The sequence below is a fragment of the Diceros bicornis genome, chromosome 6, assembly GCF_020826845.1.
Source record: "Diceros bicornis minor isolate mBicDic1 chromosome 6, mDicBic1.mat.cur, whole genome shotgun sequence".
Lineage (NCBI taxonomy): Eukaryota > Metazoa > Chordata > Mammalia > Perissodactyla > Rhinocerotidae > Diceros > Diceros bicornis.
Window position 1 is genome coordinate 15,668,931 of NC_080745.1, and position 9,342 is coordinate 15,678,272.

At 43.9% G+C, this 9,342-nt stretch overlaps 1 pseudogene; it reads left to right on the forward strand.

Annotated features, from left to right (window-relative positions):
• The first annotated feature begins 1,761 nt into the window (after positions 1–1,761).
• LOC131406984 (S-adenosylmethionine decarboxylase proenzyme-like) lies at positions 1,762–3,638 on the forward strand (annotated as a pseudogene).
• Positions 3,639–9,342: the final 5,704 nt, after the last annotated feature.

A 9,342-nucleotide genomic window follows, 5' to 3' on the forward strand; every position in this document is an offset into this window, starting at 1 on the left:
TCTCGCTCTTCTCCTTCCGGAACACCTATAACACGGATGTTAGTGCACTTGATGTTGTCCCAGAGGTCCCTTACACTGTCCTCACTCTTTTTAATTCTTTTCTCTTTTACTTGTTCAGCTTGGGTAATTTCTTATAGTCTTTTGTCCAGCTCGCAGATCCGTTTTTCTGTATCCTCTACTCTGCTTTTGAGTCCCTCTAGTGAATATTTCATTTCCAGTATTGTATTCTTCATTTCTGATTGGTTCTTTTTATATCTTCCATTTCTTTGTTGACATTCTCACTGAGTTCATCTATTCTTCTCCCCAGATCAGTGAGCATCCTTAACATTCTTTGTTTGAACTCTCTGTCGGGTAGGTCGCTCATTTCTGCTTCACTTAGTTCCTTTTCTGGGGTTTTGTCCTGTTCTCTTACTTGCAATGTATTCCTTTGCCTCCTCATTCTGCCACTTTCCCTGTGCTTGTGTCTACGTATTAGGTAGGTCAGCTACGTCTCCTGCTCTTGGATAAGTGACCTTATGTAAGTGATGCCTTAGGAGGCTTCCAGTGTGCTTCCCTCAGTTCTCAATGTTCCAGGGGTGACCCCTATGTGGGCTACGTGTGTCCTTCTGTTGTGGCCTGTTTGCTCTCCCTGTAGGCACCCAGGGAGGCTGAGTTATGGTCCTGGTCAGCTGTTGTAATGCTCAGCTGTTTGTAGTTGTTGTGGGCCCTTCAGTCTCTTTATCAGGTGTGGGGAGCCCCAGCACAGTTGGCTGTAAGTTCTAATACCACATTTGTGTTGCAGTATTTCTTTTAAGTGAGTAGGCCCCCAGCATGGCAGGTTGTTAGGCTCAGGGCCTTACAATTGCTATAAGCCTCCAGGCTTTAGGTCTCTTGTCAGCTCTCTAAGGATGCAGCTGGGTGGGGCTGGCCTCAGGCACGGGAGCACCCAATTGTTTCAGGCTTTGGAAGGTGGGGTAAACCCCCTGTGTGGGTCTTTGAGAAGCACAAGTCTTCTGCAGCTGACAAGCCCTGCCGCCCACAGGTCCACACCCACAGTCAACACAGTCCTGCCCCATGTGCGTGCCCCGACCTCCCCAAGTGGACCCAGTCTCTCCACGGCGGGAGCCCCACACACTCCACCACCGCCCACAATCTCCACCCGCTCCTTGTGCACGCCCTGCCCCGCTGAAGTTGGCTCAGTTGCCAGGCTGCAGAGAATCCAGTCACCAATCTATGCAGGCCCACAAGTTGCCTGAGGGCTTGTTGTTGGGTGGGGCCAGTCTCTAGGGTGGGCTGCCTGCCCTGGCTGAGCTGGATTAAATCGGTGCTCTAGCGGGTGGGGCAGACCCTGGGCTAGCAGGCCTCAGGGAGAACTCCAATGGCGTCTGTGTCAGCAAGCCCACACCAGGCCACAACAATGGGCGCCGCCAATGTCCCAGTCCCTGGAGAGGTCTCACCCCTCACCGAGATGCACTCAGGGCCTATTAGGTGAGTCTCTTTTCACCAAAGCACTGTGCACCTTTCTTTCTGGTGATTTTAGGATGCTTCCTGAAACGGGTGAGTTTGCGCACAGGCCCTTTAAGAGCCGGTTTTAGTTTCTTTGTGAACCAGCTTTTCTGGGGGTGCTCCCCAATGTTTTAGTAGCAGGCAAAGTCAGATATTCTGCCACTCGCCTCGATTGTGCTGGGTCCACAAAATGCCCACAGCGGGGGCGCTCCCCGGCTCGGGGCCCGCTCCTCCAGGGAGGGCTGCGGACCTGTGGGCTGCCCCCCCCCCCCCGGCGGCTGTGAGGTGCTGCGGCTTGTGTAGGAGGTGTTTTGCCTCTCCAGAAGGGAGTTTCTGCCTCTTCTACCTCAATTAGGATTGTCCTTTGTTGCAAGAGTTCCTCTTATCCAGTTTTCAGTGCTGTCTCAGGGGTAATTTTTCCACGAGTAGTTGTAACTTGGCTGTGTTCGCGGGAGGAGGTGAGTTCAGAGTCTGCCTACGCCGCCGTCTTGACTTCGTCCTCCGAGCCTGAACTTTAGTAATGTAGCTGGAATAATTGGTGGCAGAGGTAGCAATAGGAGAAGAGATTTAATTTAGCTGATTTCTGTGGTTGTTGGTTGTTTGCTAGTCTCACGTGATGGAAGCGGCACATTGTTTCTACGGGACCAAGAAGCTGCTGGAGGTTTGGTTCTCCCAGCAGCAAGCCATTGCAAACCAAGGATCCGGGACTCTTCGCATCATCCCGAGATCTCAGTGGGACTTACATTGAAGGATGTTTTATGTTCAATTTAAGTGTGACAAAAACTGCCAAGCAGGGAGCTTATGGACTCAGAGTAGCAGGTTTATCTCCAAGAGACGTTTCATTTTGAAGACGTGGTACCACCTCTGCTGAAAGCATTGGTTTCCCTGTTGAAGCTTGCTGGGTTTGACTCCATTAAAATCTCTTATTCTCCTAAGGATTTCATGAAGCGTTCTCTCTAAGGGTACACACTGGCATTTTCAGGAATAACTAGTTTCTTAATGCAGTTTTCCCAAATGTAGCAGCATATTGTCTGGGCCGTATGAATTCTGACTGTTCGTTCATGTATAGTCTGGATTTCCCAGAGAGTCGGGTAATTAGTTAGCCAGGTCAAACCCTGTAAATACTGATGAGTGAGCTTGACCCAGACGTTATGGACCAATTCTACATGAAAGATGGTGTTACTGCAAAGGATGTCCCTCGTGTTAGTGGAATTTGTGACCATCATGATGCCAGGTTCTGTCGTTGATGTCGCACTGTCCAATCCCTGTGGGTATTCAATGAATGGAAAGAAATCAGAGGGAACTTATTGACTATTCACGTCACTCCAGAACCAGAATCTTCTTGTGGTAGCTTTGAAATAAACTTCAGTCTGAACTCTTATAATGACCCCATCAGAAAAGTCGTGGGAATCTTTAAGCCAGGAAAGTTTGTGACCACTGTTTGTAATTCAGAGTTGTAAATGTCCCACAGTGCTTGTTTGCTCCAGAAGATTGAAGGTTTTAAAGGTCTTGATTGCCAGAGTGCTATGTTCAGTGATTATGATTTTGTTTTTACTGGTTTTGCTACGAACCAGTAACAACAGTAGAGTTGTTTAAGAAAAAATGAAGAAAAAATGCAAAAAGAGAATGCACATAGAAGAAGTGGTGGCTGCTTTCTAGATGTTGATCTTGGGGTCCATGCTTTCCATAACTGTCACCTTGTAGCTGCAGAAAGCCCTTCATGTGAGGACAGTGTAATCATTTTGAATTGTATGCATTATTATATCAAGGAGTTAGATATCTTGCATGGATGTTCTCTCCTGTGTTTAGATATTCTGTGAAACTGAAGTGCATGTAGAAAAAACCCTTTTTATGAAACCTTATAACACTTGTGAAAACAATTCAATTTGGCTTATGCATGGAGTAATATTTCTCCAGGTATGTCCAAAATTCCCCACAGACAAAGCTTTCGTCCTCGTTAGGTGTTGGCCTCAGACTAACCATCTGGGACTGTTCTATTAAATTGCTGCCAGAATTTTACATCCAGTTACTGCTACTTTCTAGAACATATTCTCTACTAATGTTATTGAAACCAATTTCTACTTCATATGGATGTTTTTTGCAATAGCAATTAAAGTTTTTCCTCTATAAATCAAGTAATTTTAAGAAAGTGATCGCAGTTATTCATTTTGTGTATTACTATTTTCACATTATTTCTCCCTGCATTTGTAGTCCTTTAATTGATTTTTTTCCTTACCATAGTGTACCCCTCCCTGCACTCCTCCCCCTCAATAAAGCAATAGACTGTTATACTGTGGGTTTATACTCATCTTATACCCCAGAGGGGAAAAGCAGGGTGAATCCTGGGCTTAATTTTCTTTTAAGGTCAAGGGAATTTGGCCTCCTTTTTATGGCATGGGATCTTTTGGAAGATAGTGACAAGATTAAACTTCTCTAGTGTTGATTATCAAGGAAGACCCATAGAGTGTTGCAGATTGAGATTAGGGTGTGCTGGCAGAACTGTATGGAGACCATATGCCATTCTGTGCTTCCTAGTAACTGAGATTAGCTTCCCATGAGTACCATGCCTTTACTGACTTGTGCAGTAGTAGACAAGGATTTTCATCACGATGTTTATTAGCAGGGAGATTCAGCATGAAGGTTGTACTGGATTCAGTGAGTCAGTCAGCTTGGGTCATTCACCTTGACTTTTACATTAGCAGCCATTTCCACTAATTTCCAATAATGATATCCTATAAACTTTGGTGCAAAGCAGAATTAATGTCTTTTCCATTTGTGACTTAAAGTTGTGTGATTATGACCCATGTGATCGTGTTCTGACTTTATCTGTTCCTCTCACTGTGGTGTTCCCTTCACCACGGCTCCTAGGATCGAGTGAATGATTGCTCAGAGTGAGAACTGTCCAGGTTATTCAGACATACACAGTGAAGCAGAATGCTATCCATAAAACGTATACAAAATTCCCAAATAGTCAATGGGAAATGCCTAGAAATATAGGCTTTCAAGAGTTAGCATCTTTCAGCTATATTTGCAAATACTGTGGGATTTAAGCAGCTGAGAGAACAGCAAAGTTGACTGAATATTGTATTTCTTCTTGTCCTCAGAATATTTTTTGATTCTTTATGGATTGATGTGGTAATGTTTTGTTCCTTCTCTGTTTATTTATAAACTATTTTTTAGTGTTTCTAAATTTAAAACCCACTTTGTTTGGAATCAGTGGTTGGAACACTGCTTTGATTTTTATTTTAAGGATGTTCCCCACCTCCCCCAAAGCCCCAGTGCATAGTTGTGTATCCTAGTTGTGTCTTTCTGGCTTTTCTATGTGGGAGGCCTCCTTAGCTTGGCTTGACGAGTGGTGCACAGGTCCATGCCCAGATCTCCGGGCCGCCGAAGCGGAGCACACAAACTTAACTGCTGTGCACCAAGCCGGCCCCTAAGCATGTTGTTGATTGTAAATTTCGCTGAAGAAGCTTTCGATCAACTTGATAAGTTTGGTTCTGTAATTAGCACAGTACCTAATGTTCAGTGCTCTGTTTTGAGGGCCAACGCTCAAAGTGGGTTTTGTTCTTGAACAACATCTCAGATTTGATGACCTTTGTTGGCTTGAAGTCTGATTTTTTTCTTAATAAATTAAAAAATTTTATCTAATGTTGAAAAACTGCACAAAATTCTATGCAACAAAGTCTAGGAAAATGAAAACTGTAGATTGAATAGTAGGCTAAATTCATCTACTATGATAGAGGAGGGAAAATTTCAGTGCCGTAATTTCTCCTTTCATGGTGTTGGACTTAAATCAGTTAAAATGTATTTTGGTGCCACAATTTAAGTACCAATAAAAGTTTGCTCAATTAAAAACAATAATCAGGAGCCAGTTTTCTCTACAATGGGAAGAGGCGTCTTATCTGCGGGTTGTGCCCAGTGTGGGAGGTGCTGGACTCCTGTACATCTATTGCCGCCAATCACTCATTAGCCATGAACGCTGTCCACCCAGCTTCTGAGATAACGCTTATTCCACTCAGAGGAAGAAGCGATCTGATGTGAGAGACACTAGCGGTGGCGCAGGACAGGGAAGGGCCTGCAGAAATCCATAGGGTGGGCATGGGCACTGAAATCCTTGAGACAGAGGATGCAGAGGTGCTAAAGGCAACTCTCCCTTCATCGATGTCATATGTTCGTACCTGTCCTGTGAGCAAGGTTCCAGGCTGGGCACCATGAGACATGCCTGCCTTCTAGCACCCAGCAGGGAAGCTGAAGGACACTTATGCCAAATTTGTATTTGCAACAGGGAAATGGTCCATGTGCCCGTGAATGGCATTGACTGTCATTTACCTTTGGAAAGAGTCTGTGTTGAGGAGGCCTACCTTTCTACTGTGAAAGGAATTAAGAAGCAGAGAGGGACACAGATTCCACTCCACCCCAAGTGGTCTCCTCCAGCCTCAGGGCTGCTGACACCCGGGTGACAAGAGTGGATTGCCCCAGGAGCTCTCCAATGGGCGGACAGCGGCACCGACAGGACTGGCGGGAGTCAGGCCCCAGACCGCAAGCCTGCAAAGTGCGACACCAGGAGTGGGGTTGGAGTTATAGTCTTTTCTGAGCATCCTCTCTCTAGACCAGAGAAAAATCCTTGTAAAATAGATCAAAGGCCAGATGATCTCAACAAAGTCTCTAAAATAATAAGTATTTTTCACATACCTTAGCTTAGCCTCCTTATTGTATTGTATCATGCAAACAGGAACTTTATTTTATATTTCTCTTTATTTCTAATCTCTAATAGCACCTAGTATAATATTCTGCACAGTAATTCTGACTAATGGATTTATCTTTATTTTTGGTGAAAATTATTGGCTCATGTGAGCATCTGTTTAGGTTTTGAAAAAGGCATTACATTAGATCTTTTATATATATTTGATATATATTTTATGTAACATGTGTCAGTAATGAAGCCCAATATAAAGATGAACATCCATGAACTTATAACACAGCTTGAAAAGCCATCTTTGTGTTCTTCCGAGGTCCCATCCCTTCCTTCCGTGAAATCCCAAATTTTGTGTATGTTATACCTATAATTGTATCTCCAAACAAGATATTGCTTAGAGTCTGCAGATATCGGCTTTGTTTAGGAGTGTCTGGTAAAGTGGTTACAAATAATGGCTTTGGAATCAAACTGATTGTGTTGAAATCTCACGTGAACCATTTGCTAGCTCTCTGGCCTTGAACACATTACTTACCTTCTCTGAACATCAGTTTCTTCATCTCCAAATGGGAATAATCCTTCCCATCTCATCTCCCTCCTAAAGTTACCTGGGGATAAGCGGAATAAGAACTGTTAAGGAACTTGTACATTCCTGGTCCATGATGGACACTCATGAGTGTTACCCCTACCCCTCCTTCTGCCCCCGACATCCCTGGGAACTTCTGTGAAGCACACTCACCCTTCACCCTTCACCACTGGCACCTACTCCAAGACACCAGGCTTTAAAATAACAGAAAACGAGAAACCCAAAGAATGAGCAAGAGCCCCAGACTGTATTTACAGCCCTTAATCTGTCCACACAGGGAAGACAAATGAGCTGGGCAGCGGACAGTGGGTGCCATTACCAGATCATTAATTAGCAACTTGCTCAGCCTTGGCAGGAAATCATTCATCATTTTCAGATGAGTAGAGACCTGCAGACCCTTCTGACTATCTTCCCTCATTCTGCACCAGTGAGGCGGATGCGACTGTTCTTGCCAGAGCTTTCCCTCCCACGGTGCCTTATCGAGATAAGTGACCGGGGCACTGTTGCCATGTGATCTGCTGAATGCAAGAGCCCTGAACTCAGAAGGGCGCCGGGGCTGAGGGCTTCTAGGGCTGAAGAGCCAGGCCGGAAAGCCCAAAAGATAAGTGAAGACTTCTGGAACAAGATGAGAAGATAAATAAACTATTTACTTTGAGCATGGACATGATGTTCCAGAAAAATCCACTTCGGCTGCCAAAGTAACCCTTTTGGAGTTCAGAAAGAAGCTCACCAAGGGTCCCACATGTGAGCTCAGTGCTCAGGGCTTGTATGATGCTTCACAGCAATCCAGTAAAGTGCGATTACTGAGATGCTTGCACAGAGGAGGAACCAGAGGCCAGGAAATCAATAGTTATTGTCCAAATGAAAATATCTAGTAAGAGGCTGGTTTGGATTCCAAACCAACATCTGTCTGTTTCCAAAGCTCAAGCCTGCTCTATGACACCATCCTGTGTCCCTCAGTGGGGTGACAAGTCACCATGAACAGGACAGCCACTGGCTGACAGTGTCTTAAACACTGATTGCCCACTGCCTTTAAACACCCACAGGGACTTTGTGCTGAATAGATGATGCATCTTTGGATTTTTGACTTGTCCCTAATCTTTAGAAGCCTCTCAGTTTGTAACAATTTCAGATTGGCTAAGGTTTATGGACAGCGACACATTTGTTGTTAGAGGTGAGAGGGAAGTCCACATTTTCCTCTGTGCCAAAAAGGCAGAGAGACTGTCTCAACCAATTCATCAAGGTAGGAGACTTTCAGGAAAAGGACGTGGCTGAGAGTTCTACCAGGAGAGGGAAAGAGGCTTAGCATAAAGGACCAGGGAAAGGTGTCTACATGGAATCTCCAATCTAAGTTGATAAGTACAGGCCATCAGATGTCAAGAAAATGAGCAGAAAACATTGCTTTGAGCCCTCAAGACTTGGCTGAAAGTAGAGGAGACTCCATAACCTGGAGTGGGGTGGTCAGGTCATTGGGTTTCTGTCCTTCCAAGAGCAGTCCCTGCAAACTGCAGCACCTGCCCGGCTCGGTGGTGATGGGAGGAGCAGCATGGTTATCGAGGCTACAGTTGAGTTGTTTCCCCAACAGGAGACCTAGGGTTGGAGGGGGCTGTTGGTTTCGCCAATCTGTTGTGTGTGAGGGGGCACATGAACGATATTTAGGAAATATCTTAAGTAGTCTTAAATTTAAAAGTAAAATTATTGTCACAAAATCATATGTAATTCTTATTCTCTGATAGAATTCAGAACACGTTTATTTATATCTGTGGAGAGTAGATATTTAGATTAGGGAAATTGAGGTTAAGCATGAAACTACAATTTTATTTCTTGTTTCATTTATACCCCACTCTCTCCATCCCTGCTTTAATTCCTCCCCAAGTTATTTAAAAGAAAATCCAGATATTATACCAGTTCACTAATAAATGCTTAACTATGTATTTCTAAGAGAATGGGCTATTTTAAAAAACATAACCATTTACCATTATCACCCTAGAAATATGAAAAATAATTCCTTAATATCATCTAATATCCAGTCAATGCTTAAATTTCCCTGATTCTTTTCACAGTTAAAAAAAAGGAAATAAAACAATGTGCACTATATCTCAACCGAAAGTTCCCTCTCCTTCTTTTTCCCCCTTGTTATTTATTTGTTGAAGAAACAGTCATTTGTCCTTTCGAATTTTCCACATTCTGCATTTGCTGACTCTGTGGTGCTGTTTCTCTATCTTGTTTTAAGTTGATAATTAGATCTAGAGGCTTGATGAGATTTGGATTTTTTGCAAATCAATTTCCCAGTTGGTGCTCTGTCTTTCCTGTTGCATCCACCAAGAGCACTGGAAGGCTGCCACCTTTCCTTTGGGATGTGAAGATTCATCAATGGGCTCAGGTGATGTTAGCCTGGTCCATCCAGTAATAAATTTCTCATCAACATTCTACCGAATGGATTTGGCAGCTATTGATGATCATTGCCAGGTTTATTGTTTTGTTAGGTTTGCAAAATGGTGATACTCTAGCACAATAATTCCTTCTGCATTTATTAGCTGGAATTATTTTGTAAATAAGAACTTTTGGTCATCAGCTG